The sequence below is a fragment of the Zea mays genome, chromosome 2, assembly GCF_902167145.1.
Source record: "Zea mays cultivar B73 chromosome 2, Zm-B73-REFERENCE-NAM-5.0, whole genome shotgun sequence".
Taxonomy (NCBI): Eukaryota; Viridiplantae; Streptophyta; class Magnoliopsida; order Poales; family Poaceae; genus Zea; species Zea mays.
Window position 1 is genome coordinate 233,018,205 of NC_050097.1, and position 11,331 is coordinate 233,029,535.

Consider the following 11,331-nt stretch of genomic DNA (forward strand, 5'->3'; position numbering starts at 1 on the left):
CTGATGATCATTATGTCCGTGAGGATATGATGCTTCGGAAGACGAAGATCCTTAATACTTAACAATTGTGTTGTCTTGTTCTTAATTCACAGTATTTGAGAACAAATGACCAACATACAGGCACTTAGTAAACAGGTTTCCAGATTCCCCAAGGTTCTCAATAGCATTCTGTTGAGATTCGTCGCGTGGGAGAAGATCCCCCTAAGGGCTTGTTCGGTTATTCCCAATACACATGGATTGGATGAGATTGGAAAAAATTGAGAAGAAGTTTGACTTGTTTGGAATTCAAACTCATCCAATCCCACTCAATCCACATGGATTGAGAGCTAACCGAACAAGCCCTAACAAGGCGGGTCCGCTTGCCAGCGCTCGGTAGAGAGCCCCATGCGCGGAGAATAAAACGCCGACCGGGGTGGCCCACCCATCAGCGAAACCGAACAGCCACCCGCATCACTAACGTGCGGGACCCGCATGTCGGCGTCGCATGGCGCACGGGTCGGTAGTGTTGCGCCACATTAGTGATTTCGGCCCAGCGCGATGGTTTCTCTCATTTTTTTTCCTTTCCTTTCCTTTTCTTATTTCTATTCCTTTCATATTTCAAATTTTTGCATCACAGTTTGTATCATCAATTTAAATATGAATGCAACCGCACAAAAATCCAGCATGGAATGTACATTTAATTTTTTATATAATTGTTAGTTGTTTAAATTGCTCCTATTATTTAGATATGCAAAAAGAGAAAAGAAACAAATAATCACATAGAGCTCCATAATTTCCAATACTTTATTATATACATATTTATATATATACTCATAAATCTGGGTATTACAACTAACTATGATGAATGAGGTGATATATCAACTCATTTCATTCCACAAACCAAACAAAAAAAATAAGAAGTGGGAAGATAATAAACTAGTTCATTCCTCAAACCAAATACCTTATTACTTCTCCAGCAACATACGACAAAGGTCCGATAAACATTGCGTGCGTGGCCAGAGACTCTAAACCTAAAGGTTTTGAAGGCGTTCGCTATTTGCTCCCTCCCGCACCAGAACAGAGTACATAGACACTTGGACAAGCCGAACAGTACATACCACTTTTATTGTTGGCAAATATGGTTGATCATTTACTCATTTTACATATTTCCGATTCGAAACATTTGTAAAATACATGGTCTGGTATGGGTTGTGTATAAAATGAGTGATGTTGGCTAAATAACGAAGAACATAATATGTATAGTATTTTATTTTTTGAGACATGTGAACAAAACCTTTTCCTGTGTGTCCGATATAAAAAAGTCGTATTCTAAAGTTAATATAGACCGTATTTTAGTACTGGGACGAGACCTTTTTCCTGGGCGTCCGATATAAAAAAATATAGAATACGAAGTTCGATGACACTGTTTATATAAAAGACCGAATTTAGAAAATATTGCTGGAGATAAAGAAAATATAAAGGATATAATCTTTTAAAGTGTGTTGTAAAAGATACATAATATTCGTTTAGAGAATGAAATTTAAAGTCTGTTGTTATAAACAGCCTAAACGGATCAGGATCGGCTTTACTGCACACTAGGAAAAGGAGCGCCCTATCAGGCGCTATAGCATTCGTGTGGGAACATTTAGTTAGTGCAAGTATAGAAATAACAATTCCAGTTAGACTTAAGGTATAATACTAACCTTCAGTTAGCACAAGTATATAAAAGCACCTCCAGCTAGACTTAAGGTACAGAAATAACTCCAAATAAAAGTAAACAACCATAAGTGAGGCATGGAATCAAATATATTTTTGGGCCAATAAAAGATGTTGGCTGCACAGATACTTAGAGAACACAGTTTACAACCTTAGGATCTAGAGTCAAAAGGTCTTAACAGCAGGTGGTTGCTATATAAAAGAGTGGATTTTTTTGCCCGCACATAACACAAGTTGTGAAGGCCTAACATCAGGAGAGGAGAGGAAATGTCACATGCACGATCTTAAACGAGATGCATTGGCGTTGGCTAGCAGCTCTTGAAAACGTAGCACCATGATCCAAGCTAGTCTGAGATACATTCAAATAACATTATGAAAACATATACTGATCAAAAGATATACAAAATATTGAGCACGTTTTGTTAGGCAATAGACGTATATCCATATTATAAATGTAGGACTCCTTGTTATAGGGAAAAAGACCGAGATTCTATAGCATGGGTTCATTAGAACACACGTGGCGGTTGATTTGAACAAAAAAATTGCATTTTTCTCCAAATAGCCACAATACAAATTAGTAAAAGGAAAAAAGACTGAAATGTTTTGAACCATATCGATCCTATCACTTAACCAAAGCAAGAAACATAACGTAGATGATTGTAACAACCACCATTAAACGGAGCATCTTATAAATAAACCACCCCCATGTATATTGTGGTCTATAGTTCTATACATATAGTCCCAGAAGTACACTATAAGAGGGGCAAATGCTTTAGACATGACACACTGATGAAACAATGTATAAGAAGTAGTAGGCATAAGAACATGCTAGCTGAGAATATTCTCTTGGTAGCCACAAAAAATTGCAGAGTGCAACAAACTTGAGAAACCAAGACTAAGAATCTGAAGAACTTTGATACTATAAGAAAGACTGGCATCAAGAAAAGGCTTAAAAGCATACAAATAGCATATTTTACAGACAATGACACAGTCCAACCATTCCTTGGACGTGGTTCGAGTGAGAACTCAATTAAATGATTAGTATTTGGATGTTGTGTCTTGGAAAGCTGGAACAGCAAAAACGGTGGTCCTGCTCAGGGTTCAGCACATCCACATTCTCTGGATTTGTACCCTATTCAGGTTGCTGCGATCTTGTTCTGAGTTTAGCATATCCACATTCTCTCGATCTCTTTTTAGATAGCACTCAAAATTCAGATGCAAGGTCTCTATGATACTGGTTATCTATAATTCTAGTGCCCTTCTTTTGCAATGATAATTAGGTCAGTTGTCTCACTAACGCTACGCTGAGCTAGATTGAATGCAGGGATTGCAGCTGCAGCTAATGACGTTTTCCTTGGCCCAGTCCATACTTATCAGCCAATAGTGTTCAAGGGAGGGTAGTTATAAGAATGTTGATGTTGCCACTATTTTTATTGGCTCAAAGGAAGAATTGAATCAGGAGAGGAAACAGTAACAGAGTGCAGAGATAATGAATTCCAAACTGCTCAATGATCTATCTGAGATAAAGTCTGCTGCCAAGCGTTATTTGTAAGATTGTGAGAAGGAGGAAGGCACGTGTGCTCGTGGAAGAAGTCTATGACAAAGTTGAGGTGGATGCTCTAACACTTGAAGCGATGAAGATTAGAGATGAACCGGAGGAAGAGAAGATGTTCCAAATGGCTGAGGTTTGGCGTGAATAGAGGGTTGGGGTCCAGCGGGGTTAACATGCCTTCTGCTCGTATTTTCCAATCACAAAGTTCATTGTAATTTAGCAATTACAGTGATGTCATGCAGAAAACACTCAAGAGTTGACCCAACATATTGAGAAAACAAAGTTAACTATACCAACCTCCAAATCTTGTAGGACCTTCTGGTGTTTCATGCCTATAACTAAGACCATAAAGCTCCTTCATCTCAAAGTTGTATAAATAACCTACAAAGCATACCAAAAGCCAAAACTTTAGTTCATAAATGAATCATAGTGCAAGCAGTTATACAAAGTGCAAAAAATGGTTGTTTGACATGCTTCCAAGCAAGGTAGATGTGTCGTTAGCTGTTACTTTGTTGATATGAACCAAGTATGTGACCATCTGTAAAATGATTAAAGGTTGGTATATGCAGAATAGGATCAAATGTGTACCATGACCAGGAGAAATCACCAAGCTGTTTGTAGGTATAGTATCATATCCAACAAGGTTGTCTATCAAAATTTGCTGCCACCTGAAAAAAGAAAACATAGAAAAAATTGAGTTAACATTCTTTTGCCACCTGATTATCATGTACAACTTGAAGTATATATAATTTGGAACGGATAGAGTAGCCAGTTCTCCATTCAATGTCTAACAAAATTATGCTTCTTATGCTTGAGCATAGGATAGATCCCTTCAACATCACACACACATAACTGAGCTGTTGCTCGCATTGCATTCAACTGTAGGCCTTGCACATATCAAGGCAAATTAAGACCCAGATCAAAACAAAAGATAAACAAACTAATACAATACTACTACTACAACAACAATGGGAAGATAGCCCTTCAAATCTGCATGAGTATTCATTAGTAGTAACAACACATAGTAGAAGCAGTACAACCAAACAGTTTAAATGGATGGTTGGCTTCTTGCTCGCTCATGCCTTGCAACCACAACCACAACCATGGCCATAAACACCCATGCACTGCACTGTATATGACACCTTTAAATTGGCATGCATGGATGAGCACATGTGTGCAAGTTTTTTTCTATGTCCTGATGGGCTGGAAGAATTTCAGCAAGTCGTCTAATTCTTTCACCACGACCTGGATCTAGGTCAGGCAGACATGCCCCTTGCAAGATGCTTGTTGTTACCATATGCTCCAATGGTTCACCATTTTTGCCACATTGTCCAAAACTCGGTGGCTGCTGAGTTCCGCTCTACAGGGCCAGAAATTGCAATGGGTTAAAGCTTCACACACTGCATGCTGTAGTTAGCTCCCCTTTTATAATAACAAGATGTAATACAAGGTTCGGGGGATCAAAAAGTCCACCCAACACATTATAACATAATTTCATGAGTGAAGAAACAAGAACCATACCTGCTCCCTTAATGGTTCTATATGCTCCTCCTCGACCTGCATAACCTGCGAATCCGTCTCTACGATGCATGCCTACATATCGGGGCAAACAAAAGCATCAAAATCAAATGCTGAAGTAATCAAAACCAAGTCTGCGCATAGGATAGCTCAAAATCCTTAAAGAATGAACCAGATTCTGAGCATCACCGAGACATTTCAGCATTTACCCCCTTACCTGTTTCCTATCCCTGGACATCGAACTCTCGGTTCTTGATCATGAGCTTCTACCATTGCATGACGGCGCGGTCCGTGGGATCTAGAAGGGCTCGCTTCCTGCCGCTCCTCATGTCCCCCACTCCCCCACCACACTCCCTGCCACATCTCCATCACCATCAGGGAACCCCAACGCCATGTTCCCCTCCATCACCACCGCCCTAGCGCAGGAATCCCTGGCAAGGAAATCCTCTAGCGTCATCTCTGTGGCACCGTCAGCATCAGAGCTAGCAGCGGGTATGGGGAGGGAGGATGGGCGTGGAGAGCCCTCCAGCTGTGGATATCTCCTTCCACACCCCCGACATTCGCTGGACCGCAACCTCCAAGTCTACCTGGGAAGGATCCACCGGGCCGGGGCTGACGCTGGCGGCGGCAGCGTTGACGGTCTCGTGGTCGTAGATGTTACAGATGATGTCGCCCATGTTCATGGATATGATGCCGCTATTCCTAAATTGAGCGAGGTTCGAGGACGAGCCGACCTCGGTGTGCTGCTGCGGGGACGACGACGCCATCACCTGTGATGAGGCAGAGGCGACAGAGAGCGATGCGCGGGTTGGGCGGGCACACGCCGCAGCGAGAGTGTGTGGGGAGCATGTTGAGCGCAAGCAGGGCGAGATCCAGGTGGCACAGGAATGAGAGCAGGCTGGTGGTGACGAGGGCTTGGAAGGAGAGGAGCGGTGTGGTCGGGGAGGAAGAAGACTCCTATCAGATTCACTAATTGGAAAACGGAGCAGAGGGGAGAACCCGCATCATCACTCGGCACGACCGCGCCCATGCCTTCTTGCAGCGCATAGTGGACGAGCGTGAGCGACATGCAAATTTTTGCAGCCAGAAATCCATCGTTTCACGCCACTGAGGTACGTCGAGCCCGCCGAACGCGGAGGGGCACCCAAAAGGGGTGGAATTTTAATAACTCTGATGGCCACACGCGATGGTTGACTGGTACCGAAGCAGAAGCACAACAGTCACTCAGAGTCACATAGTACGCTGATTCTACTCTGAACAAAATAAACAGAACACTCATGCCTAGCCGGGAGAAAAGCACAATAAAATCAAACGAAATTACAGTTAGCAGAATAAACAAACACTCTTGCTCAAGTTGTTGTTATACATGTTGTCGATGTTTTATACCTCAGCTCCGATAAGTAAATTTATTTTACGTGTTCTGGACTCCAGAAAGTTTGCGCAGAGGGCGTAAGATTTATACTGGTTCGGGCAGAATGTCTCTACTTCCAGTTATCAGTGCCTTGCGCTACAGGCAGCATTGATGATCAAACTCATAGTAGGGTTACAAGCAGTCGAGAGAGTGAGGAGGGGCTCCCAGTGCAAGCACTACAGGAATCCTGAAGATTCCCGTCGACCGGATTAACTCCCATTGGCCAGACGAAAAGCCGACGGGAGTTAGTTAACTCCCGTCGGCTACAGGCCAGCCGACGGGCCTTAACTTAACTCTCGTCGGCCCAGACACAGGCCGACGAGAATAAGGTAACTCTCGTCGGCTCTGACAAAAGTCGATGGGGATTAGGTTATTCCCATCGGCCTACGCTCTGGCCGACGGGGATTAAATGTTTATGAACCCGCGGGGAGCACCCCGCGCGGGCTCATCTCTCTATTTCTTCCCCTCTCTCTCAAAACCGCCGCCGCCGCCGTGCTGCCGCCAGTCCCCGCCGCCGTGCTGTCCCCGCCGCGCCCGTCCCCCCCCGCCGCCTGTCCTCGCCGCCGCGCGCCCAGCCGCCCGTCCCTGCCACGCGCCGCGCCCCGCCGCCCGTCCCCGCCGCGCGTCGCGCCCGTTCCGCCCGTCCCGCCGCCGCGCCCGCCCGTCCATCGTCGTCGTGCCCGCCCTCGCTCGTCCCCGCCGTGCTCCACACCGCCCACACCGCCGCCGGGCCTCCCATCGCGCCCACAAACGCCGTCGCCGCCACAAGGGCCGACGCCGCCCCCAAACGTCTCCCGGAGCGTCGTCGCTGCCTCCTCGAGTGTCGTCGCCGCGCCCAAGCGCCGCCTCCGCCCCCGACCGCATCTCCGAAGCGACTACGATACCCACGTGAGTTAAAGATGTTAATGCATGGGATTGTGAATGTTAATTATGTGTGTACATGTTTATTTTTGTCGGTTTTTTATGGCCGACGGGAGTTAACTTTCATGTGATTAGTATTAATTTAATAACACATGGGATTAGAGTGTGATTAGAGTTAATTTAATATCACATGTGTGGCTTCATGTTAGGTAAGTATTAATTCTATTATTATAGTAGATTTAACTTATATTATTGAATTGTTAAATTTAATGTTATTTATTGATTAGATTTAACTTATAATATTACGATGTATGAAGGTTTCGATATTGATAGATTTGATGTTATTTATGTGTATATATAATTATTTATGTATATATATAGTTTTACTACTTACCTATAGATGTATGTGTGACGTGTAGAAACGTGATTGTCTCACACACACTCTTTACTCGTACACACAGCCGCAATAATGGGTGATAGACGTGATTGGATGTATGAAGGTTTCAAGAAGGGTGGGTGTCACACAAGTGAATGATTTGCCAAGACGCAAATGTTTCTGGACCATGCAGCTGCTTTGTCACAAATAGATAATATTAGGTGTCCATGAAATGTAGAAATATGACGAGCCACACCAAGAGGCAGGTCACACTACACTTGTGCTCACATGGTTTCGTGCGAGGCTATAAGGTCTGGTATCTCCACGGTGAAGATGTTGAACGAGCAACAGAAGTAGAAGTTGATGATGGTGAAGATGATGTTGATACGATGAAGTTGATGTTAATTTATACACTTGTATATTTTTTGATATTTGTATTAAAAATGTTGATATTTGCTAACTTGCATAGGTTATGCCCGAAGCCGGTGGTAGTGGGTCTGATCCCGCAGCAGGGACTGGATTTGTTGACTCGCTCTTCGCGTTCCCTCCTCCTGGTGGCGGCAGCGGTCATAACTCTAACCACCCAAGTGGTGGTTATCTCTAAACACTTGAACTCGTGCTCGTTATGTTTTTTAACTCGTGGATGTTATGTTTGTGTAAACACTTAATCTTAACTCGTATCTGAAATGTTTGTGTAAACAATAGATCTTAAGTTTGTGATGTGTGAATCATATGAATGCGTTTGTGATGTGTGAATCATATCAATGCGTTTGTGATGTGTATGTTCATGTGATGATATATATGTTTTGTCATATATTTGTGATGTGTATGTTTTGTGTATGTTATGTGTGCAATTGTGGAGAAATATCTAATTTAGTGTTGTTGTTGCAGAATTATAGGTTAACTCCCGTCGGCCCAGTTAATCCCCGTCGGTTTGACCATAGCCGACGGGGATTAACTATTAACTCCTGTCGGCCCAGTTAATCCCCGTCGGCTGACCTGGCCGACGGGAGTTAATAGTTAATTCTCGTCGGCTGGTAGGGTCGACGGGGATTAATTAATAACTTTCGTCGGTTGTCCTGGTCGACGGGAATTAGCCATAACTCCCATCGGCTAGTTAGTGGCCGACAGGGATTAATTATTCCCGTCAGCGGCCGACGGGAATAACCTTATCCCCGACACCTGACGCATGTCGGCTGACAACTGACTGGAATAAGCATTAAACCGACGGGAATTACTAATTCCTGTCGGTTTAATGCTTATTCCCGTCGATTCTTGGCCGACGGAAATTAAGTGTTTTCCTGTAGTGAAGTGGAGCATAGGCAAGGTGGAGTCCTAGCTAAGTCTTGGCTTGGTGGGGCTCTGGCCTTCTAGTCCTCGTCGACGCTCCTCCTCCTGTTCGTCCTTGTGAGTTCGTCTCCGTCTGAAAGCTTCTAGTTGTGTCCAAGAGCGTTTTCTCCTTTGCCTCTGCCCTGCGGCGAGCCTCTCCCTTTTATAAGCTAGGAGAGGGATCAGCCAGCGGTAGCTTCCCTGGGAAGGAGCCGTAACCAAGGGGTAAAACCAACGTTTTACCCGGGTGAGGCCACACGTACTCATGGGGTTCGGGGACTGTCTCATATTTATTGTGGCGGATGACGTGGGCGCGACGATGGTCCCAAGCATCATCATTCTAGCTACGCCGACCCTGGCTTCCGTAGCTGGAGCTTGACGCGTCCCATTGTGTAGTGACCTGTGCGAGGTCTACACACTCGGGCCTAGTCCAATAGGCCATAAGTGTGCCACAGGCCGAGGGGCGCGTGGGCCATTAATGCACCGCAGCCCGAGGGGCTCGTAGGTCATAAGTGTTATGTGGCTCGAGGGGTCCATAGGTCATGAGTGGGAACGGCGCCCACGTCGTGGCTCGGTGCCAGACGTGGTTAATGCGGCCATTCATTTATGGCGAGTCAGTTCGGGGTCGAGCGCGAGATCTACTTGAGTGGTTCTCTTTCGGCACGCCAGACCTCCCTTCTCAGGCTCCGCCACGCTCGACCCCGGGTTCGGTGCCGCAGGGTTCGACCAGGGGCAAGTCCTTACAGGGTTGATGCACCTGCCTCTTTCGACTTACTATTGGGCCCTAGCGATGACGGTTCTTTCCTCAGTGCGCTTACTGACCGGTGGGTCCTAGGGACCAAGATCATTTCCCCCACACATGTTCATGATGTTAACAATTTAACACAACAACAATATTTAACATTAAGCATTCAGTTAACACAATTCACCTATGTTCCATAATGAGCTACTCTAAAACACATGATTTTCAGCATTAAGATAAACACTTGAACTATGCAAGAGAAAAATAAGGAGTTAGCAATCCTGATATTAGTATCAGTGGTGGATTTATAAATGCAATATACAAAACTAATTACCGCCAATAGTTGTGTGAAGGAACTAATAACATGATATTCTTCTAAATCCTTCTTGTTGTCCAAAAAGCATCAGTTCCTTCTGTTTGTGCACCATCATTTCCTTCCTCTTGGATATATGAAGAGAAGAAAATAAAAAGATTCAAATAGACTTCACTAGTGAAAATAACGCATAATAAATTTGAACAACTTATCATTGGTTCTCGCATATTTTATCTTGAAAATACTTCAACATACTCCCTGCTTCTCCATATTCCATATCACATTTACGCTTTGTGTGCAAATAATTTTTATGGTCAAGACGAGTATAGCTCAGATTAAATGGTCCACCAACTTGACGACTAGCTAACTCATGTGTGAGCCTTGGTCCATTTCCTAAATCATCGGTTGTCTCCATTTCAAAAGCTTGTACTTCTGAAATTTTTCTTTGTGAAACCATTATGTGTGAGGTCTCTGGTGAGTGAAGGCTATGATTATGTTCTAAAACTCACTCATGCACTATATAACCCTCCCCATCCATTTTAAGACACATGCGAACTTCACAATCAGTTCTAGGTTTAGCTCTAGGACATTTTACCAGGCGATCTCTTTTGTCTTGTGCTCGATGACCTTCGTTGGGGCAAACATACCATCATGATGTGATTCTGTCATCACCCTTTATTTTATTTTTATATATTTGTCTCACTGAAAAACCTTTGTGACCTCCATACTCTACCCAAAATTTCCACGCCTCAATTTCATCTCTAAATCTCATCCCAACATGAGGTGCCAAATTCAGAATCATATCCTCTCTAAAATAACAATACAAATATAAGTCTATTGTAAGTGCAAACATGTGTTGTATAACGTTACTATGATCTCTAATTCTGAAAGTGAAATAAAAAGCACAAATTGTATGCCTTCATCTGTTCTATAGGAGAAATGATCCACAATTCACTTACATTTTGGAATTGGTGTGATCTTCAACTCTTGCATATTTGCAATTAAGAGAAGGGGATCGGGAGAGGAAGATGTGACATGAGCTAGAACTGGAAAGTGTCTACCAAAGAATGTATTAGGATCACATATGGGAAAAATGAGACACAAAGTTTAACGTGGAAAAACTCCCTTAATGTGGAGGAAAAATCACAGAAAATCAGATCTATTATAGGGTGGATTATACAGGATATAAGGAGACCTATTTATATAGCCAAAGTAGATAGATATAGGGTCATATCTTCTTATCCAATCCAACAGCGAGTGCGAGCGAACGTGGAAGGCATCCAACGAAGAACTGCAACTGCTACATGTCTGTGCTAGGATGCTGCTTGTTGATTGTTGTGATGTTAACTTTGTCTGTACTATGTTTGTTTATATTGCTACGAGTAGCAGCGAGGTTACGAGTCACTTGAAGACCAAGTTGGTACCTGGGAATCTCAAGTCTAAGGCAAGTTGTGCCCTTGATCACTTTTCTCTGTACCTAATAATGTTCTTTGGTAATCATTGTGACATGCTCAGGTTAATTTGATGGGACCCA

At 43.7% G+C, this 11,331-nt stretch overlaps 1 pseudogene; it reads right to left on the reverse strand.

Moving 5' to 3' along the window:
* Positions 1-1,749: 1,749 nt before the first annotated feature.
* Positions 1,750-5,546, reverse strand: LOC109944435 (bZIP transcription factor 12-like; annotated as a pseudogene).
* Positions 5,547-11,331: the final 5,785 nt, after the last annotated feature.